The following is a 24,249-nucleotide window of genomic DNA, read 5'->3' on the forward strand; positions in this document are numbered from 1 at the left end:
TGAAATTAATTTTTGTGTTCTTGATTTCTTTGAAAGAACAAGCTTGTAGGAGGTTAGATTAAGGCTTCCATGGGCATTCCAAGGACCTTTCATGGATTAAAAGCTTCAAGGAAGGTATAACTCTTCATGGTCTTAGTTTTAAGTTTTGTTGTTTAGATTTCCTAATGTTTAGATGATGGGTTAGTGTAATGGGTGTGTAATCATGTTTAGAGCTTGGTATGAGTAGTTTAGTTGGTGAGAGGCATGATTATTGTGTGTTTAGAGATTGGTTGATTTTGTGATATTTTTGGAGTTGGAAATCTTGGTTATTAGTTAATGAACTTAAGTAAACTCTTAGTTCATAATTGAGAAATAAGTATGAATTGGAAATATTGAATTGTTGGGGCTGTTGTAGTATGGTATGGATGGATGTTGGTTGTATGAATGATTTGTGGTTGAATTGTGGTTGTTTTGAATTGGTTTAAAATTGGGAAATCGCGTAAACAAAGCCGTCGTAATGTCCGTTTTTCTTTAAACTGCTTTTGTGCATAACATTAAGACCCGAGAACCCCCTGCTAGATTTTGACAATTGCCATGTTTAGATAGCTCATGTTACGAGCTTCGTTTTGATATGTAGTTCGTTCGATTCCGATGCACGGTTTAGGAGAAACGACCGTTTCAAGTAACGGCGTTTCGCGAATGAAATTTTCCCCTCGCCTTACTTTGAAACATAGGTTAAAGAACAAAAAGGGTTAATTAATGTATGAAACAATTATGGTAAGTTTGTTAGGCAGTTGGTAAGCCACTCGCGAAAGAATCGCCTTAAAACTCGTAATGGTTAATTTATTAAAAATGGTGGAGCCGAGGGTACTCGAGTGACTTAAGTAAATCGTTAAGCGCAAAACGAGCGTTAGAGTCTGAGTTGGTTAGAGTATAGATTTACAAGTGACTTTGGTTTAATTCCAACTTACTTGTTGCTTATAGGTTACCAGACTCGTCCCGAGCCATTCGTAACCCCAAGTCGCTCAGGCAAGTTTTCTACCCATTATACTGTTGTTGTGATGTATATATGTTTATGCATTATCTTGCGGTAGATGCATGTTGGTTAATTAGCAAATATTGCGATATATTGTAGCATGTTATATGGTACATATGCATGCCTGTTTCGTATTCTTGCCATATATATCTGTTGGTTCAGTTGATAATACCTATGCTAGAGGATAGCAGTATTTTGCATATACCCTTATTATAAGGACCCAAAAGGTGAAAACATTTTCTAAAACCGGGAGTCGAGGATCCCGAGTAGATTTTGTATATATATATATATATAATTATATATATATGGTTATAGTTTTCAAAACTATTAATCGAATAAGGGTTATTCGATAACTTTATATTATTCATTGAATATTATTTCGAATATTCATCCGAGGACTTATGACTCCTTTATTTTATTATTGAATATTATTTCGAATATTCATATGAGGACTTAAGACTCCTTTATTTTATTATTGAATATTATTTTGAATATTCATTCGAGGGCTTATGACTCAGTTTATATTATTATTGAATATTACTTGGATATTCATTTGAGGATGTATGACTCCTTTATTTATGAATATTATTTATAGTATTCATTCGAGGTATTATGACTCCGCTTATTACTTGATAATATTCTTTATTGTATTAAAGAATAAGGTGTCGATAATTAAACTTATTTTTAATTATTCAAATAAAGATATTACTTTCGTATAAGTATATCTTTGATTATTTGCTATTCATTTCAAGTATAAGTTTTCTAACTTCTACCTCAATTATTCTTCATAGGAATATTATTTAAATAATAATATTCAGATATTCCTTTCATATTGGGACTGATTTATTTTATAAATCAACATTACTCCAAACATTCTTAAAAATGTTTTCGAGTCTTCAAAATGAATTTAAAAAGGGTAGAGCGGATCCCAAAACTTGTTTTCAAATTCAAGATCTCCCTTTTTGAAGGGGACTTGAATACTCGTTCAAAAATCTAAAGGATCCGGCTCTGGGGTATATTTTATATTCGCAACGAGATTGCTGTTTTGATAAATAAATTGATTACTTACCCAACGTTCGGGAAGTAAGTCCATCTATTGAGTCGGCATAAGCAACATGGGCTCAGTGGGCATCCATGATAGTGTAAGTGGCTCAGTGGGAGTCCATCAAATGCATAAGTGGCTGAGTGGCAGTCCAGCATAAGGTCCTATTGCGACCAGGGTGATGACCAGTGGGGAATTCGTCCATCTACTAGTAGAAAAGGTTACTTATTGGTATCTTTGCCTGATCAACAAGATATCAGGTTTATGCCAAAATTCTTTCCTTTCCAAATTTATTGGATATTGAAATTCAGTTCATACTTTACATGACAGAGGTTTTCAGGAAACATATGTATATATATAGGTGTATATATATATCGGGACTTATTGAAGTATATCATAACTTCATTTCCTTTAATAATATTTCAAAGATTGAATCTATTCAAGTCTTATCTTGTAGTCTCATCAGTGGGATGAACTTTTAAAATTAATTATAACTTGAACGGTGGTAGTTCAAGTAGTATTTGGAAAAGATATTAGTATATTGGAGTACCTTATAACTTCATCTTTTAAACTTATATCTAGTTAATAATTGTCTTATGAATGACAAAGATTTTCAGAAAAACGTTGAGACAAGGTTAGATATATTAGATCACCTTGCAACGATATTTTTATACAAGTTATAAACTGGAACTTTGTGTATATTATACATGGAAGAGGACTTCCAATATTTTGAAAAGTATATATGTATATATGTATATATACTGAATATTTTGCGACTTCATCGCATTAAGATATCAAACTTGGTTCATTTCTTTTGACCAAGACTTTCATGAGTACTATGAGAAGGCTCATATATTGTTAATCATTATACATATTATTTTGGTGGGCTTGCTGCTCACCCTTGCTTTCTTCTTTCATCACACAACATCAGATAGACAAGATGAACAGGACCAAGCTCCCAATTCGCGAGCGGATAGGAAGCGTTCCGCAGCTTCCTATAGGCATTGAAGTCACTGTAGCTGAGGTAGGGAACTACCAATAGACTAGGCTTCAACTTTTGATGTACCAGATTTATGTATATTTATGAATTGTAATAATGGCAAAGAAAATGTAAATTTATTCAGAAACCTTTTTAAGGTGTATTGACATATAATTGTGGAATAAAACGACTTGTGATTATTTTTGGATATTCATCTCTGAGACTATAACTTGTGGTGTGTGTGTTTATTGTGGGGTCACAGTGTGTATTAAGATTGGGTGATATTAAGGGAAATGGAACTCGTGACAACCCGGATCCCTGACCCCGGATTTGGGGGTGTTACAGAAGTGGTATCAGAGCTAAGCGTTATAAACCTCAGAGATGATGTGACGTTAAGATAATAAGTTCACTAAGATAATAAGAACTCTTGCCAAGTTCATAGTCGGACTACCTAACGTAGTACTGACAGTTAAAACCCTTATGGGAACCCTTATAAATATCGTGATAGTAGCGTAGTTCGTTATCGTATATGGTAGCGGGACTTCGAACCCTGAGGTTGAGAAGTGACAGCGCGATGATGTTTTATTACTAATTGGAGATCGGATTGTGGATCCGATAGAGCGTCCTAACGCAGGACCGGATGATGTTGATATTGAGGATGTAGCAGTTGAGGATGTTGTCCTAGAAGGGATAGTTGCTGAGGAGGATCCCATGGAGGATCCTGACAAGAATGAATAAAGGACCACTAATGAAATTAATGACCATGGTTATGTCGCCTACCAGAAGTAGGATTGGTCGATCACTACCGGAGGTTCGTTCAAGTTTGTAAAGATGGTAGCCCCTTTAACGCGGCTTACTCGTAAGACTGAGAAGTTTGAATGGACAGAGAAATGCGAGAACAGCTTTTAAGAACTGAAGCAAGGATTGGTGACGGCCCCTATGATGGCGTTGCCGGATGGAAAAGTAGATTTTGTGATGTGTAGTGATGCTTCGCATAAAGAATTAGGGTGCTTCTTATACAGCACAATAAGGTAATCGCGTACGCGTCAAGACCATTAAGGGAATATAAAATTCGATATCCCCACCCATGAGCTTGGACTCATGGCAATAGTTTTGCCCTAAAGATTGGAGGCACTACCTGTATGGATAGAAGTGCGAGATTTACACAAACCATAGGAGCTCTAGTACATTTTTACGTGGAAAGAGCTCAACATACGCCAGAGGAGGCAGTTAGAGCTAATCAAGAATTATGATTGGGAGATTCTGTATCATTCGGGGAAAGCCAATGTGGTGGCTGATGCCCTTAGTAAAAAGGAGAGACTCAAGATGAAAATGTCTTTGGGAGAGTTTATAAGAGATTTTGGAGATAGAAGTGAAGGTAACCGGAGCCGGTACCGAAAAGCTGTTTGAGATTGCAATACAGCCCGAATTATTGAAAAAGAACATAGTGTGCCAGAAAAAGTGATGAATGAAGGCAGAAGGCCAACAAATAGATAAGAGATTAATACCGAGAAAGATGATAAGGGAATAATGAGGCATTCCTACAGAATTTGGGTTCCAAATGTTCAAGAACTTAAAGATGAAATCTTAGATGAAAGCTAGTTGAGGAATAAGATTTAGAGCAAACCCTGAACGTGATAGTCAGGGAGGTCGCCATCAAGATAGAAGGAGCCCATAACATAATGAAGTGGAAAATGAGGATTTTAACGTATAAGATAACCCCAAGTATGGGAGAAGGATGAAACATTTCATACTAAGGAAACGAAAAGTCGAGTAAGGAAAGGAGACCCGAGACGGTACTCCTATACGGCAATTCATGGACCTGTCTAAAAAGAACTTAGACTATTATCCCTAACCACCACCTTGAGGAAACAATGCGGTAGGAAACTCTTTCATGACCTTTAAGTCGCTAAGCTCTCAGAGTTCCAAGGAACAGGTTGACCCAGTCGAGGCAAGAGCCTGGCTAAAGGAAATAGAGGAATCATTTGAGATTCTAAATGATTGACGAACCACAAAAGACTGTTTTTGTCACTTACCCTCCTAAGAGAGAGACCACCCGCCGGTAAAAGGCCAAGGAAGGCACGGAGCAAGAGATTATAATAAACCGATTAAAATTTAGTCAATTATTTTCAGGAAAGTACTTCCCAAGGTTATGGAGATAGTGTAAAAGCTTTAGAGCCAGAACAAAGGCAGACGAGTATGATGAATTATGAATCTAAGTTGTAAAAGTTATCAAGATTCGTTCTGAGGACACGAATCCAGAATGACGGGATGTTTGAAATCAATGCTTATGTTGTGTTGGTTCATGAAATAATGATAAGAGAAAGGAAAATAAAAAAAAACTGAAGTGGAATGGAATATAAAGGCAATAGAGTTTGAGGTATGATAAGGGAGTTGGGTATGAGGAAACCCTAACGACTCGTAGCAATAGAAATAGAAAAGTATGCATTCGTCAGGATGAGGGTGATTCACCATGAGTTAAAATTGATGGTTAAGGGCATAAGAGATACATATATTTTATCCCCTGTAAGTTGGGAAGATTCGAGGAAACCTTGAGATAATTCGAAGGATAAATAATGAGACGCGGATAGACTGAGGAGACAAGAAAGTAAGAAATTAAGAAAATTGGATGAAGGAAGTGACCTTCAAGAAGGTGAAGTGTAAGACCGGTGGCATGATACCCAGAAAGGGAGACACCAGATATGAAAGATATCCCAACATTGAGGTGACTGTTGAGATAAACAACAAAAGTAAATAAGGAATTATTAAGAAGAAGTTCACGTTGAACACGACCAATATCTTCCAGAACATCCTTGTTATCGTTACCAGATTAGGCAAGAAAAGCGGATAACCGTTGTTATCTTTTGGAGGCCATTTTGATTAACCTCATTTTGTATACAGATGTTATTGTGAAATTAGGCATATACTATCGAGGTGGGAATGATTGCATAAGACACCCTTATCAGGGATATATGACTTGATTTATCCATGGAAGGATGCAGGTACCTTTTAAAGGTGGAATTAAGAATAGAACATCGGTAACTTAAAATGAATCCTAGGGAAATGCATAAAGGTTGGCATTTCACCCTTAATAGGGATAGTATGAGTTTTGACAGTATGATTTGGAAAGGATTAAGGTAATAACGACCTTTAAGGATCAGTGGAGAAATTTTTGAGAAGTATATAGACAATGGTTCTAGTATTAGTAAATGGTATTTTGATATGCCCTGTATCTAGGGAATACAGGAGGAACGATTCAAGAATAACCTTAGAGGTTTTACAAGGAGAAAGGTAAAATTCAAAATTCTCAAAAATAGAAATATTGATAAAGGAAATATGACGTAATTATAATGATGCCAAGTGGGGCACGTGTTAAACTACGAGAAGTTATGGATCGAACCAGTAATGGTCGAAATTGTTCAGGGCAATTAAGGCCTAGGATAAAAGATGTTCTAAGTATGATTGAGAGTCAGTCGTGACAGTGATTAACCTCTAAAGACTGAGGCAATAACTTATGGAAAAAAATGGTAATTTTTTTTTACTCATCAGATTTTAAGGAAAACATCTTCACATAAGCTGTGATTGAAATAAGGTAGAAAATTTATTTGGAGGTGGTTAAAATGACATTGACTGTAAGGAAATTTTACTATCAGGAAAGGCCAAAGAGGTGGCCGACACTTTAAAGGTAAGAGGATAATTATAGGCGCGTGTGCCAAGGAATACAGTGATGATGGTTAAAGCTGTGAAGGTTGTATTATGGTTTGGAAGATTGACATTCCTTCTGATGACTGTGCAATACCCAACCGTAATAGTAGTTTGGTAAATGTTTAATTTGTGTAATCGCCATGAGCGGGCTATCTATCTTAGAAGGTACTATCTTGAGAATAAGCCAGGACCATATTCCAAAAAGGACCAAACAAACCTTTGAGTTAAGTCTTCTATCGAAGGCATATGATTAAGAATGGTATTAACCTGCTATCGTTGCTTTGACTGAAACTCTTCTGTAATTTTATCTACTTCATGTCCTGAAAGTATGTCAGAGTTTGGAGTGTTCTTCATGAATTATGATTGGTGATTATGTTAACTCCTTAGAAGTATTCTATACGACATGTATGGACTCCGTATGGTTAGATATTAAGATTTCATGGAAAGTGAATGAAGATAGTAGGTCAGTGGTGGACCATAGTAATGCAGCAATGATTCTGCGAGTAATGAGCTGATTACAACCGTGATAGTTGTATTGGAATGGATGTTGAGATTGAGTACCACTAATCGGGTCGTGGTAGTGTATAAGTTATCATTGATAGACTAATTAAGTAGAGTATCTACCTATTGAATATTTATTTCCCCCTTATGAAAAGAGAGTCGTATTACTATATGAGGAAGGTTGCGGTGCAAGCATAGAATTCTAGTAACGATGATGTCTAGAATGAGATCCCAGATTCGATTTTCGATATCGAGGGAGTTTCAAAGGTGATTGTGTATAAGCTCGAAGAAGAGCATGGGTCCATAGAATGATGGACGACATAGCAAAAATATTTAGGCATGTGAAATACGATGCTATAATACTTGATGTTGATATAAATACATTTATGTTTTGTTCTCCAATGACAAACCTCTATAGTTCAGAGGTAGGTTCCAAGCCAGATATTTTGTGGCAGTATATTTTTTTCATATATACAATTCTCTTCAATTCGTTCTTTTCTCTTCTTTTCATTTCATAAAAACTGAGAAGAACAACCCTTCCAGAAGGGGAGGTATTGCCGAATGACTATCTATCTGTGTGATAGAAGCCGAGTAGGATACCAGCTATTGTTTAATTGCTTGTCAAGTACTAAAGGCTGGCCACCTTCTGTACTAACTATGCGATATAACAAGTGTTCATGATCATAGTGATCTCTCAATGAATTCTTTTACTTCTATATGATTGATCAAACTTTGGGAAATAGAAACAGCTGAAAAAGGAGTAATAAAGTTGTGGTAGTATTCGGAATGGAAACACATTCGTGATACTAAGGTTGACGTGGTTATTAAAAGGTTATAGAACGCTAACGAGCAAAAGTATAACCAGTATAATATTAGGAACGGAAGGTAGTAGCGATTACGAACTGGAAAAGAATGGGTATTGAGAAGCAAAAGCTCTAATGCTAAAAGCTATAATGAAAGTCTGTGCAATAGACTTGCAAGAAATTGGAATGATCACATAACGCGGATTGAGTTTTCTCATGACAATAGATCATATGTCAGTATTGAGATATCGCCATATGAGATTTTTGAGGGAAGACAATGTTGATTCCCCTTATGTTAGGATGAAGTTGTAGAGCGCAAAATGCTCAGACCCGCAGTAGTCCAAAGGACCAAGGATATAATAGACCTAATCGGAGGACGGCTGGTAGTAGCCCAAGATGGACATAAGAAGCATGTTTATTTGACACGAAAGGACAAGGAATAGGAAGTAGGGGACCTAGTGTTGTTATAGGTATTCCCTTGGAAAGGAAGGATGAGGTTCGGAAAGAAATGAAAGCTAAGTCCACGAATTGTTGGACCCTTGGATATATTAAGACGTATTGGGAGGATAGCATATGAGCTAACCCTAACCCCGAACATGTAGCAGGTTGTAACGTGTTTCACGTATCAATGTTAAGGAAGTGTAATTCAGATGCCAGATAAATAGGGGCATATGAGCGCATAGATATGCAACCCGACGTAACCTATATGGAGCAACCAGGAAGGGTTATAGAGTGAAAAGGAACAAGTGCCTAGGAGAAGGATTATCAAACTAGGCAGAGTTTGGTGGTAGGACCACAATGTGGGAAAATTTACTCGAGAGTTAGAAAGTGCAATGCTAAGAGAGTATCCCTATTCATTTTCTATCTGATTCCGGGACGGAATCCTTTTAAGGAGGGGAGACTGTAATAACCCCAATTTTTGGAAAATTTTGAAACCCTTATGAATAGTGTTTTTGCTGAATGAGAAAACTTTTCATACCACACTATGTAGGGGTTCTGTTATGGATATTCTGAGATTTTATTAGTACTCTATATAGTATATAAGTGTATGTAAAGATCGTCAGAATCCAATTCCGAACACTTTGATTTTTCCCGGAAATCCACTAGATAAGGAAAGAATTAAGTATAAGGTAACAGGATAAAAAGGATTTAAACTAAAGGATTATAAGAGAGGATCATAAAAGGAATATGATATATTGAGAAAGGTTAAGGGAACCTAAGTAATAAGATCCCGGGTATGATCCCTCAAACGATAAACGAAAACGAAAGTTAAGCGAACCATATAACAGATCAGCGGTCATTAGGAATATGACATCACAAAGTCATGCAAGCATGACATAAGAGGGAAGGAAATGTGGTGGAATATTAACCACACAAAATCAAGGGTAAATGGGTAATTGACCTAAAACAAAACAAAAAAAAAACCTAGCAACCAAGCAAAACAAATCACAAAACACCAAACCCTCCATTTCTTCATGAAGCACTCGGCTTCTTTCTTAAGAATTGGGAAGTCCAAGCTCCTCCACTTTCTATTTTACAAGGTAATTATCCTAGCTTCTCCTAGTTAAGTTACATACTTCCTAGAAATCTTAGCTTCAAAATCCTTTCCTAGCATTTCCTATAAATCATTCAAGAAGATGGTGAATAGTACTTTCTTGAAATTAATTTTTGTGTTCTTGATTTCTTTGAAAGAACAAGCTTGTAGGAGGTTAGATTAAGGCTTCCATGGGCATTCCAAGGACCTTTCATGGATTAAAAGCTTCAATGAAGGTATAACTCTTCATGGTCTTAGTTTTAAGTTTTGTTGTTTAGATTTCCTAATGTTTAGATGATGGGTTAGTGTAATGGGTGTGTAATCATGTTTAGAGCTTGGTATGAGTAGTTTAGTTGGTGAGAGGCATGATTATTGTGTGTTTAGAGATTGGTTGATTTTGTGATATTTTTGGAGTTGGAAATCTTGGTTATTAGTTAATGAACTTAAGTAAACTCTTAGTTCATAATTGAGAAATAAGTATGAATTGGAAATATTGAATTGTTGGGGCTGTTGTAGTATGGTATGGATGGATGTTGGTTGTATGAATGATTTGTGGTTGAATTGTGGTTGTTTTGAATTGGTTTAAAATTGGGAAATCGCGTAAACAAAGCCGTCGTAATGTCCGTTTTCTTTAAACTGCTTTTGTGCATAACATTAAGACCCGAGAACCCCCTGCTAGATTTTGACCATTGCCATGTTTAGATAGCTCATGTTACGAGCTTCGTTTTGATATGTAGTTCGTTCGATTCCGATGCACGGTTTAGGAGAAACGACCGTTTCAAGTAACGGCGTTTCGCGAACGAAACTTTTCCCCTCGCCTTACTTTGAAACATAGGTTAAAGACCAAAAAAGGTTAATTAATGTATGAAACAATTATGGTAAGTGTGTTAGGCAGTTGGTAAGACACTCGCGAAAGAATCGCCTTAAAACTCGTAATGGTTAATTTATTAAAAATGGTGGAGCCGAGGGTACTCGAGTGACTTAAGTAAATCGTTAAGCGCAAAACGAGCGTTAGAGTCTGAGTTGGTTAGAGTATAGATTTACAAGTGACTTTGGTTTAATTCCAACTTACTTGTTGTTTATAGGTTATCAGACTCGTCCCGAGCCATTCGTAACCCCAAGTCGCTCAGGCAAGTTTTCTACCCGTTATACTGTTGTTGTGATGTATATATGTTTATGCATTATCTTGCGGTAGATGTATGTTGGTTAATTAGCAAATGTTGCGATATATTGTAGCATGTTATATGGTACATATGCATGCCTGTTTCGTATTCTTGCCATATATATCTGTTGGTTCAGTTGATAATATCTATGCTAGAGGATAGCAGTATTTTGCATATACCCTTATTATAAGGACCCAAAAGGTGAAAACATTTTCTAAAACCAGGAGTCGAGGATCCCGAGTAGATTTTGTATATATGTATATATATATATATAATTATATATATATGGTTATAGTTTTCAAAACTATTAATCGAATAAGGGTTATTCGATAACTTTATATTATTCATTGAATATTATTTCGAATATTCATCCGAGGACTTATGACTCCTTTATTTTATTATTGAATATTATTTCGAATATTCATCCGAGGACTTATGACTCCTTTATTTTATTATTGAATATTATTTTGAATATTCATTCGAGGGCTTATGACTCAGTTTATATTATTATTGAATATTACTTGGATATTCATTTGAGGATGTATGACTCCTTTATTTATGAATATTATTTATAGTATTCATTCGAGGTATTATGACTCCGCTTATTACTTGATAATATTCTTTATTGTATTAAAGAATAAGGTGTCGATGATCAAACTAATTTTTGATTATTCAAATAAAGATATTACTTTCGTATAAGTATATCTTTGATTATTTGCTATTCATTTCAAGTATAAGTTTTCCAACTTCTACCTCAATTATTCTTCATAGGAATATTATTTAAATAATAATATTCAGATATTCCTTTCATATTGGGACTGATTTATTTTATAAATCAGCATTACTCCAAACATTCTTAAAAATGTTTTCGAGTCTTCAAAATGAATTTAAAAAGGGTAGAGCGAATCCCAAAACTTGTTTTCAAATTCAAGATCTCCCTTTTTGAAGGGGACTTGAATACTCGTTCAAAAATCTAAAGGATCCGGCTCTGGGGTATATTATATTCGCAACGAGATTGCTGTTTTGATAAATGAATTGATTACTTACCCAACGTTCGGGAAGTAAGTCCATCTATTGAGTCGGCATAAGCAACATTGGCTCAGTAGGCGTCCATGATAGTGTAAGTGGCTCAGTGGGAGTCCATCAAATGCATAAGTGGCTGAGTGGCAGTCCAGCATAAGGTCCTATTGCGACCAGGGTGATGACCAGTGGGGAATTCATCCATCTACTAGTAGAAAAGGTTACTTATTGGTATCTTTGCCTGATCAGCAAGATATCAGGTTTATGCCAAAATTCTTTCCTTTCCAAATTTATTGGATATTGAAATTCTGTTCATACTTATATGACAGAGGTTTTCAGGAAACGTATGTATATATATAGGTGTATATATATATCGGGACTTATTGAAGTATATCATAACTTCATTTCCTTTAATAATATTTCAAAGATTGAATCTATTCAAGTCTTATCTTGTAGTCTCATCAGTGGGATGAACTTTTCAAATTAATTATAACTTGAACGGTGGTAGTTCAAGTAGTATTTGGAAAAGATATAAGTATATTGGAGTACCTTATAACTTCATCTTTTAAACTTATATCTAGTTAATAATTGTCTTATGAATGACAAAGATTTTCAGAAAAACGTTGAGACAAGGTTAGATATATTAGATCACCTTGCAACGATATTTTTATACAAGTTATAAACTGGAACTTTGTGTATATTATGCATGGAAGAGGACTTCCAATATTTTGAAAAGTATATATGTATATATGTATATATACTGAATATTTTGCGACTTCATCGCATTAAGATATCAAACTTGGTTCATTTATTTTGACCAAGACTTTCATGAGTACTATGAGAAGGCTCATATATTGTTAATCATTATACATATTATTTTGGTGGGCTTGCTGCTCACCCTTGCTTTCTTCTTTCATCACACAACATCAGATAGACAAGATGAACAGGACCAAGCTCCCAATTCGCGAGCGGATAGGAAGCGTTTCGCAGCTTCCTATAGGCATTGAAGTCACTGTAGCTGAGGTAGGGAACTACCAATAGACTAGGCTTCAACTTTTGATGTACCAGATTTATGTATATTTATGAATTGTAATAATGGCAAAGAAAATGTAAATTTATTCAGAAACCTTTTTAAGGTGTATTGACATATAATTGTGGAATAAAACGACTTGTGATTATTTTTGGATATTCATCTCTGAGACTATAACTTGTGGTGTGTGTGTTTATTGTGGGGTCACAGTACAGAGTAGTTGATTGTGTATTAAGATTGGGTGATATTAAGGGAAATGGAACTCGTGACAACCCGGATCCCCGACCCCGGATTTGGGGGTGTTACACGTGCTGGAAAAGAGCCAATGGCCGATGGAAGGCAACGCCCTCAAAGCACCCCAGGGGCGAATCCCCAAGAAGTGCAGGAAATGATCAGGGCTCATGAGGCTGAAATTCAAAGGCTGAGGCATGATTTGGAGGCTCACCAGGCCACTAGACCCCAGATACCTCCTAGGGGGAGAAATCTTCCTCCTGTCATAGACCTGGATGGTCCGGTACGAAGAAGGGCTGTTGTCTCAAGAACTGATCCAAGCAATCTCCTTCCCCTTGGAGATCTTGATGATCCAACTCCACCCTTCACAGAAGAGATAATGAATGCCCATATCTCAAGGAAATTCAAGATGCCCACTATCAAAGCCTATGATGGCACGGGAGACCCCGCTAATCATGTTAGGACATTCTCTAATGCACTGCTGCTGCAACCCGTGAATGATGCTATAAAGTGTCGGGCCTTCCCTCAAACCCTGTCGGGTATGGCTCAAAGATGGTACAGTCGCCTGCCCCCAAACTCTATTGGATCGTTCAGAGAATTAAGTCAGGCTTTTATTAAGCAATTCATCAGTGGAAGAGTCCATGAGAAAAGTTCAGCATCTCTTATGAGTCTTGTGCAGGGAGCTAAGGAGTCCTTGAGAGATTACCTGAATCATTTCACAAAGGAGGCTTTAAAAGTCCCGGACCTTGATGATAAGGTAGCCATGATAGCACTACAACAAGGAACTAGGGATGAGTTTTTTAAGATGTCCTTGGCCAAACGCCCCCCTGAAAATATGTTGCAGCTCCAAGAGAGGGCAGGGAAGTATATCAAGGTTGAAGAAAGTATGAGGAAGACCGTAGTAAGTAATGAGCCCACCGGAGACAAGAAGCGGAAAACTGATTTAGAATATATTGCAAAGGACAAATATCCTAGAACCGAACAAAACCCTGATTCAACCCCCAAGAAGGGAGGACCTGGGCAAAAGTTCACTGAATACGCTAAGCTGAATGCTCCTAGAAGTCAGATTTTGATGGAGATTGAGAAAGATAGAGATATTCGCTGGCCTAAGCCCTTGAAGGCTGATCCCGCCAAGCTAGATAAAAGCAAGTATTGCAGGTTTTATAAGGATGTTGGCCACGACACCGATGAGTGTAGGCAATTGAAAGATGAAATTGAGTTTTTGATTCGAAAAGGAAGATTGAACAAGTATACTGGAGATGGAGGGGACATAAACAATAATGGAAGGAAGAACTTTGAAGATCGTAGGAGGGACCAAGACGATCAGGGGCGGAATCCCCAACCTAGAGGGCCGGTTATAAATGCAATTTTTGGAGGACCGCGACGCCCTCGAGGACCTGTGATAAACACGATCTTTGGAGGTCCAACTGCTGCTGGATTGTCCAAAAATTCCAGAAAGGCATATACTAGGGAGGTTATGCATATTGTTGGAGAAGCCCTGAAGAGGGCCAGGACAGAAGTAACATTGACTTTTGATGATTCCGACCTAGAGGGTGTGAAGTTTCCCCATGACGACCCGCTGGTCATAACACCGATAATAGGAAATAGCCCGGTTAAGAGGGTCCTTGTGGATAATGGTGCTTCTGTGGATATCTTGCTCCATGACACCTTTCTAAGGATGGGGTATAACGACTCCCAGTTGACACCAACCGATATGCCGATATATGGATATGCTGGAGTAGAATGTCCTGTGGAAGGGATAATCAAATTGTCGACCACCATAGGTACGGAACCAAGGCAAGCAACGCAAATGCTGAATTTCGTGGTGGTAAAGGCTAGTTCAACTTATAATGCTATCATGGGGAGAACAGGGATACATGCCTTCAAGGCAGTCCCCTCTTCCTACCATTCAGTCATGAAGTTTCCCACCCGAAACGGGATTGGAGAAGAGAGAGGAGATCAAAAAATGGCTAGAAGCTGTTATGTAGCCTCTTTGAGGGCAGATGGAGTCGGGGGGCAGGTTCTTCCTATTGAAGATATGGATGTTCGAGAAAATGACGAGAATAGAGGAAGGCCAGCAGAAGAATTGGTTTCGGTTCCTTTATACCCCAAGAATCCTGAGAGGATGACTTTCATTGGAGCCACGTTAGAGGAGCCCCTTAGAGGGAAGTTAGTGAAATTTTTACAAGAAAATAGTGATGTGTTTGCATGGTCAGCAGCTGATATGCCAGGCATAGACCCGGAGTTAATTACTCACAAGCTAAACGTGGATCCAAGCCGGAAGACAGTGAAACAAAAGAAAAGAAATTTTGCCCCGAAAAGACAAGAGGCTATAAAACAGGAAGTAGAAAAGCTCTTAGAGGCTGGTTTTATTGAGGAGATCCAATTTCCGGAGTGGTTAACAAATCCTGTAATGGTAAGGAAGGCTAATGGAAAATGGAGGATGTGTATAGACTTTACTGATCTGAATGATGCATGCCCGAAAGACTGTTTTCCGCTGCCAAGAATTGATACTTTGATTGATGCCACTGCTGGACATGAGATGCTGAGTTTTATGGATGGATTTAGCGGATATAACCAGATCAAAATGCATAAGGATGACATTCCAAAGGTATCATTCATCACTGACTTTGGTGTTTATTGTTATCTTGTTATGGCGTTTGGTCTCAAGAATGCAGGAGCCACCTATCAAAGGTTGGTAAACAAAATTTTTAAAGATCTTATTGGTAAGACTATGGAAGTCTATGTTGATGACATGTTAGTCAAGAGTCTAGTAAAGACTGATCATATAACCCATTTGAGGGAAGCTTTTGAGGTCCTGAGGTACCACAAGATGATGTTGAATCCTACGAACACTACAAGAAAAAAGTCCATAGACATCGGTTTTTGACCGATGTCTATGCTGTTTGGCAACCGATGTTGATGTCGGTGATGTCTATTCTAGACATCGGCCATAACCTGATGTCTTTACTAGCTTAGACATCGTTTCTGGAAAAAAAACTGATGTCCATGCATTGTTTTTTTACAAAAAATGTTAGAAATAAATAATTTAATAAATAAATTACACTTATTACAACAGATTAAACATATAATGAGCTATGTTTTTTACCACATAGACATCATATATTTTCTTTTAGGTGATGTAAAATCAGATATTAAACATCGATTTATTCAGTAAAATGCGATGTCTATAGTTGCACATAAACATCAATTATATGCCAAACAAAGTGATGTCTATGTTCAATTTACACTTGAATATGTCTATCTTTGACATTAGTTTTTTTATCAAAAATGATGTACATTACCTTTTTTGACATCAGTTTTTCTTCTTTAAAAGTGATGTATAATTATTTTTGAGATATCAGTATTTATTAATTAAAAGTGATGTACAATTATTTTTTGACATCAGTATTAATTCATTAAAATACGTGTTTGCATCTCAGTATTTCAGCACTATTTTTATTTTTGAAGTTAAATGCTGCAATTGGAAGATCTGAGAATTAATATATATTTGAAATTCTACACTGCCAGTGCAAACTACAAAGATTATTTGATGAAATATTTACAAGATTTTCAGCAAGATCAGATCAACCAAATCAAGAGTCACACTAGTTCCCCCTGTTATGATACAAAGTTGTGCGCACTAGTAAGCTGGTTTTGCAACAACTTTACTTTGATGCTTGAGGACTTTGTAATAAAGCAGCTATATCCAGTCCATGATTCCCACTCCGTTGTAGTCCCTCCACAGTTGATAAAAGTGAGTAATCTGCGGGTTTCACAATAGCTCTTTGTCTCAGAATATGGAGGTGATCTTGATTTGGAAGCAACTCGACATCATAGTTGAAGAGTAAGATTGTTGTTGCACTTACATTGAGGTTTTCGGGAGCAGGGAAGATCTTTCTTTAAGCACCAAGCAACTCTACAAAATAAACTAAGCTAGTTCATGGCGTGCTTATAAAAAACTAGTAGATATCATATCTATAGAAACTTACGAATTGTTATTTGAAGATGACATGCTGGATACAAGATTCCTGTAAAAGATACAAAAGGAATTTAAAGAAATATTGATATTTAGTTTATAGAGTATATGAAGCAGGAAGAAACCTACACATTAGATGGCTGGCAGTTATATTCAGCTGTCCGTGAAAAATTGTTGTAAGATACATCACTGCAGCCAATACAATTATGAAATTTGTGGATACGATAAACATGGAACTTAATAATTATCCATCCTGGCATGTGGTTTCTCTAAATCGATATATTGAACTGAAAGCTGTGTAAAGAACTAACAAATTTTCTTTGCTGCCAGAAATCCAACTTGGTATCTCTCCAGTCAATGAATTGTGATTCAGATACCTACATTCGATTATAAGTTGGTGTCACACTTCTGAGTACATTATTTTGCAATTACATAGAGGCTAAAGTAAACAGGTATAGGAAAGAAGATAAATTATGCAAGTCCAGCTATCCGAGTTAGTTGCATGTGTTCCTGGAAGGTAATAATTTCTTATAAGAAGTAATTGAAACAAATTCACATACAGATATTGTATACTAAGGTCGTTTAAGAGCGCCATTGAATCTGGTATTTGGCCAGTCAACCGATTAAAGCTCAGATCTCTGCAAACAAATAAAATAAAACTCAAAATGATAAAATTTTGATATATTTCCTAGCATACATGTTTCTGCAGGTTTTTGCATTCAACATGGCACATCACACGCTACACAAGCATATAAAGCTAATTTTTAGGACCTAACTGTAAAAGTAGAACAATACTTTTGAAAATCCAGAAGTACCCTCATAATTTATAATGTTCTTCTTTATATGCATAGACAGAACAGTGTAACTAAATTATTATAAGGAGAGTCTCTGAATGTGCTAATGAATTCTACATAGTAATACTTAAAAATATAGGTCTCTGTTGTGTGCTTGTATCGACTAATGCATCTGTGAAAACATATATAGTACATTGTAATCCCTCACACGCGCATGCACGGACATACATTGTGAGGAACTCCATTACCAGAAATTAGTACCGGATTGAGCAATAATAAAAGTTAGCTTACAGGGTTTTTAGTTGACCAAGTACTCCAAAGTATTCTGGAAGTGCACCATTGATCAAGCAATTTCTTAATATCCTGCAAAAGAAAGAAATGTTAACTAATTTTTTCAGGGAAACACATCTGCATCAGACAAAATTTATGTACGACTTACAGCACATGCAAGGATTGCATATCTTTTAAATCTGGGATAGTCGAATTTCTTCCGGTCAGATTGATATCTTCCTATCAACAGAAAGCACAGAAGTAATCAACTGATCTCAAAAGTCCAAACCAAAAATCAACTACAATGATAGAAAGTCATGAAGGTATTAAACATTGTCTAGATATTTGAGCAGTTCTTATAGTTTTATTAGATTTCTCAGACGGGAGATGCTCAATGGAATTGGACCCTCCAGTCCTATTCCCTGCAAGTCCCTGCACAAAATTTGAAGTTTATTGAGAGGTATATGTAACCGTAGTTTCTAGAATATGTACTAACAACCAAGTAGAACCAAACTGAAGCATAATCGACCAAAATTACTCACAGTCTTGTCATATTTGTCCAGTTTCCAATGAAATCGGGTATCTTCCCAGAGAAATCATTCCCATCTATCCTACTGCAAGGAGTAGATAATTTTAAGACTTTGTTAAACTTAGAAATATACAGTATAGATGAAGTAGTACTTACAAATCCTCTAGATTCCTCAGGTTGCCAAATGTTTCTGGTATTATTCAATTTAATTTATTTACAGAAACAACGCTGTGAAAATTGTTTGCAAGATTTCCATCAATAGATAAATAATGATAGAAGTGTTAAAACATTATGTAATTATGTTTTAATTATGATAAAAATGTGAACACATTATGTAATAGATAAAATCCCTCCATGAAGAACCCTTTAGGCATGTAATTGTAATTCTTACAATCTCCTCAAGCCAATCAAACTTCCAAAGTTTCGAGGAATAGGCCCTTCAAGTAGATTATCTTCCAAAAACCTGAAAAGTTCAGCTCAGATTAAGTCAACCAAAGGTTATACTTGAAATCCAAGTCATATAGATCACATTTTCACTTACAGCTCCTGAAGAGTAGCGATGTTGGCTAGTTCCTGAGGAATCGAACCTTGGATACGATTCCCCAAAAGGGATCTACAGAAATGAGAGTTCTAATTTAAAGAGGTCATGCTAGGAAGCTTAATTTAAAGATATGTTTAGTTCACTACATTGCACAAAAAAATACAGACAAGAAATTAGCAAGTATCACAACAAAACCATACAGAAAGACAACGCGAAGCTGACCAAAAGCTCTGGGAATGGTTCCTCCGAGGACTCAGAGGCATGAACCTCGAGTGAGAAGAAGGCCCAGATGAGAAATTCACATGATCACCAAACCTATTCATTGGGGAGCTTAATCATGTATTAGTCTTATTATAAGATCTGAAGTTTCCCACATCATTCATCCCCGCGAATCCTGTTAATAAGCATCAAGTTCTTAGCAGCCAATACAGAATCATTGCAACAATAATACAGAAATCAAAATACTGAAAGTAGTATCCATATTTAAGTTTTAACTAACAACATGTTATTTTTAGACACATACAAGACTCAACCAAAACTAAACTAGGTCATAGTGTTCAACAAAATTTTTATTTTGTCAACTACAGAGCATGGCACATACATCTGTTTCAACTTTCCACAAAATTAAAGCAACATGAGCTATTTCGAACATAAATATGTGATAAATCATTAATCAGTGACGACCTTTTGCAGGAAAGATCCAGCAGACGAGCACAAACAAGCTTTTAGATGTTCATTCCTCTAGATCCAAACTAAAAGGCAAGTAAAAGGTCATAATATAAAACCAAAATAAACAAAAAGATCATAGATTGGATCAGTTTTCTTTCACATGTACTTTAACTATCACATACATATGTAGTTCCTTATTTATGCAACCAATCAAAATTATTCTAGTAAATCTAAAGCTCATCATCAGATATAAAATTTGAAGCAACAGATAAATAACAAGAGGCAGTGATGTACTAATACTAATATCATCTCCGACAACGTCAATTCTATTAAACATATTCAAATAAGTAATTTAGGGTTATAATTTCAAAAAAAAAACCAAAATTAAAAATTCAGGGTTTCGATTTTAAAAAACCCCAATTGAAAACTACTCACAGAGAAGACCCTATTTCAAAATAACATAGTAAATTCACTTACCAATTCGAGTTTCTAAAATGATAACCAAGTAGAGAAGATCCTAATTCAAGCTTATCCTCTTACGAGCTTAGCATAGAAAAATGGAGAGAGATGGTGGAGATGATGGTGGTGAGTGGTGGAGATGATGGTGGTGAGTGGTGGAGCGGCGGTGATGTTGGTGAGTGGGGGTGGTGAGTGGTGGAGATGATGATGGTGGGGTGAGAGAGTCGGGGCGAGAGAGTCGGATGAGAGAGAGAGCTTATGTGTCTCGTGGGGGAAAAACAAAAAGGGGGGAAGAATATTTGCTAAGGGGGGAAAATTTATTTGGCTAAGGCGGAAACAAAAATAAAGTGGGCGGGGAGTGAATTTTTTTTTGGAACTTTAGACACCAGTTTTAAAATAACCGATGTTTTAAAACAACATAGACATCATAAAAACACGGGGTGATGTTATAAATTCTTTTAACATCAGTGGAAAACCTAACCGATGTCTAATATGTGATGTCTATTGACAGTTTTCTTGTAGTGGAAGTGTGCTTTCGGAGTAGGATCTGGAAAATTCTTGGGATTGATGGTCTCAAAGAGGGGAATTGAGGCTAACCCCGATAAAATAAATGCGATCCTGGACATGGAACCACCGAAAACTGTCAAGAATGTTCAGAAGCTCACAGGAAGGGTTGCTGCACTAGGACGATTCATCTCCAAGTCAGGAGACAAGTGCTTGTCATTCTTCAAGTCACTAAAGAACATCAAAGACTTTGTATGGAGTGAGGAAAACCAGAAGGCATTTGAAGAGTTAAAGAAGTATATGGCCCATGCCCCGTTGTTGGCCAAGCCAGTTCTGAGTGAAGTTTTATTCTTGTACTTGGCTGTTTCAGAGAGCGCCTTGAGCGCGGTGTTGGTTAAGGAGGAATTGGAAGTCTAGAAACCCGTATACTATGTCAGCAAAATTTTGCATGGTGCTGAGTTGAATTATTCAGCTATTGAGAAATTCGCATTAGCCTTGGTAATGGCTTCGAGAAAGCTGCGTCCTTATTTTCAGGCTCACCAGATTGAGGTGCTAACAAATCAGCCCCTGAGAAATATCATTCACAGTCCCAAGGCAAGTGGGAGATTGATTAAGTGGGCAATAGAGCTGGGAGAGTTCGATCTCAAGTATAAGCCACGTACGGCAATAAAAGCCCAGACACTAGCTGACTTCGTGGTGGAATGTACCATACCCAACCAAGAAGTCGGGGGGCAGGAAGATGCCATACCTCAAGACAAGGGAGTCGATAATGGGGGCAAAGAGAAGGATGATAAAGAATATTGGGTTCTCTATTTTGATGGAGCATCAAAAACGAACTCCAGTGGAGCAGGATTGGTTTTGCAAAGCCTTGATGGGTTCTTAATTGAGTATGCTATGAAGCTAGACTTTTTAACCACAAACAATGAGGCAGAATATGAAGCCCTGATAGCTGGCCTTGGCCTAGCTGGAACACTTAGAGTCAAAAACTTAAAGGTCCGTGGAGACTCGAAGCTGGTCATATCCCAGGTAAAGGGAGAATTTGAGGCAAGGGATGAGACGATGGCTAAATATGTCCGCCTAGTAAGGGTTGTGATGACCCAATTTAATGAATGTCATGTTGAGCACATTCCAAGGGAAGAAAATGCTAAGGCAGATGCGTTATCAAAGTTTGCTTCATCTGAGATTGAAGAAAGTTCAGGAAGTGTGTACTTCCGTGTTTTGAAGACACGAAGCATAGATGTTAAGCTTGTGGCTCCCATAGGCCTGGGGACGTCATGGATTGATCCCATCAAGGCTCACATTCAGACCGGTTGGTTGCCAAGAGATGCAACTGAAGCACGGAAGTTAACTGTTCGAGCACTAAGGTACTCTTTGATAGATGGGATTCTTTACAAAAGATCTTTCGTGGTTTCCTACTTGAGGTGTCTCAGGCCTGATGAGGCACGCTTGGCTCTTGAAGAAGTGCATGAAGGTATTTGTGGACAACACTTGGGGGGCAAGGCCTTGGCTCATAAGATAACTCGTTTAGGCTTTTATTGGCCAGAAATGATGGCTGATGCCAAAGAATACGTGAAGAAATGTGACCGCTGTCAGAAGCATGCACCTGTTGTTAGACAACCCCCCGAGATGCTGGCCTCTATCAACTCGCCCATTCCTTTTGTTATATGGGGAATGGATATTTTGGGGCCTTTCCCCATGGCCACAGCACAAAGGAAGTTTCTGATTGTAGCCATTGATTATTTCACCAAGTGGATCGAAGCCAAACCCTTGGCCAAGATCACAACTAAGCAGGTTGCATAATTCCTGTGGGAAAACATTATGTGCCGATATGGAATTCCCGGTATTCTCGTCACTGACAATGGAACACAATTCAACAATGAGGAATTCAAGAAGTATTGTGAAGAAAATGAAATTGAGTTACGGTTTACCTCTGTGGCTCACCCGCAAGCCAATGGGCAAGCGGAGGTAGCAAATCAGATAACCCTGGATGGACTAAAGAAGAGGATCGAGAAGTCAAGAAATAATTGGGTGGATGAAATATTTCCAATATTATGGGCCTACAGGACTACCTGTAGAGTCACGACAGGAGCAACTCCCTTCATGTTGGCATATGGGGCAGAAGCAGTAGTTCCAGTAGAGATATCACATTCCTCTCCAAGGATTCAGGCTTTCAATGCAGAAGAAAATGAGGAAGGGCAGAGGTTAGCCCTGGATTTAATCGATGAAGTGCGAGATAAGGCACATGCAAAGATAGTAGAATATCAGAAAAAGGCTTCATTCTACTACAACCTAAGGGTTAAAGAAAGGTTCTTCAAACAGGGTGACCTAGTCTTGAGGAAGGTGGAAGCTTCTGGTGTAGGGCAGAAAGGGAAACTTGCCCCAAACTGGGAAGGGCCATATAAGGTCAAGAGTGTACAAGGTAGAGGAACCTACAAGCTGGAGACTATGGATGGTGATGAAGTCCCGAGAACTTGGCATGCACAAAACCTGAAGGTTTACTATGTGTAAAGCCATTAAACATGATTCTCACTTGTCAAGGTGACAAGTAGGTTGAAAAGCACCTTGAAGCTTTGATTGCTTAGGATTTACATGTTTTAGCTTTGTTTTTAGGAATGGTGTAAGGGATGAATCCCAAGAGTTGCCGTAAAACTTGTTTTACAATTGTTTAGTTCATAGAACTACTTGGTTCATACTATTATTAAGTTTGCTTATCTATTTTAGTACAAGTATGAGGAAAATAGGAGATAGCTTTTAAAAGGCTAGCAAGCTAACAGTACAAGTGCTTAAAAAGGATAGTAGAAAAGCAAACAAATAACTTAAAATAGCATAATAAACCCCGAAGGGTAATAAGTTCTGAATACGATTAAGTCAATACATAGAAAGCCACAATGGGCCAAACAAGAAAAACAAAATACTCAAAGATCCTTGAAAAAGTCATCATCAATGTTTCCTTCATCGGCAGCAGAAGAAGGAACTGGCACAGGATCAGCATCTCGAGGAGAAACAGCTGCGGCCTCAGCAGAAGTAGTAAGAGTAGGAGAAAGAGGAATATCATCAAGAAGAGGCTCTTTCCCAGGAATAACAGGGACTGGATAGGCAGTGAGAGTCACCTCCGGAATCTTCTTCCCAATCTCCTCTACTATCTGCTCCCAACAGCTAGAAAAGGTCTCCGGGAAGTTAGCATCGTACTCAGCATTTAGGACATCTTGAAAGTCCTGAGATGCCTTATACTCAGCTATCACCTCAGCTCGGGCCCTTTGAGCATCCAGCTCCAGCTTACGAACTTTCTCCTTTTCATCCGCCAGCTCCTTCTCTACCTCACGAAAATGGGTGAAGTTGGCCTCGGAAGCCTTGAGGTACCTATCCCTATCTCTCTCAGCAATAGTTAGGCTAGTCCTCACATCCTTCAAATTGTGAAGGGCAGCCTGGAGATAGGTATTCATCTACACGAGCATATCCAAGTACAGTAAGTAAGTATGAA

General features: G+C 37.5%; 2 long non-coding RNA genes across 4 annotated transcripts; both read right to left on the reverse strand.

Annotated features, from left to right (window-relative positions):
• Positions 1–17,410: 17,410 nt before the first annotated feature.
• Positions 17,411–18,285, reverse strand: LOC141684017 (uncharacterized). Its single transcript, XR_012560530.1, has 3 exons — positions 18,236–18,285; positions 18,088–18,159; positions 17,411–17,512 (listed from the first exon to the last, which is right to left on the reverse strand). It is a non-coding gene; the product is annotated as an uncharacterized LOC141684017 (long non-coding RNA).
• Positions 18,286–18,607: 322 nt separating this feature from the next.
• On the reverse strand, positions 18,608–20,397 carry LOC141687398 (uncharacterized). 3 transcript variants are annotated; one of them, XR_012561001.1, is made up of 4 exons: positions 19,337–19,578; positions 19,137–19,208; positions 18,987–19,058; positions 18,608–18,680 (listed from the first exon to the last, which is right to left on the reverse strand). It is a non-coding gene; the product is annotated as an uncharacterized LOC141687398 (long non-coding RNA). The 3 variants fall into 3 exon arrangements; XR_012561002.1 differs by lacking the exon at positions 18,608–18,680 and adding an exon at positions 19,821–20,397 and having other exon boundaries at positions 18,944–19,058; positions 19,337–19,451; XR_012561000.1 differs by lacking the exon at positions 18,608–18,680 and having other exon boundaries at positions 18,944–19,058.
• Between the last annotated feature and the right edge of the window lie 3,852 nt (positions 20,398–24,249).

This window comes from Apium graveolens, chromosome 9, assembly GCF_009905375.1.
Source record: "Apium graveolens cultivar Ventura chromosome 9, ASM990537v1, whole genome shotgun sequence".
In the NCBI taxonomy this organism is placed as follows: domain Eukaryota; kingdom Viridiplantae; phylum Streptophyta; class Magnoliopsida; order Apiales; family Apiaceae; genus Apium; species Apium graveolens.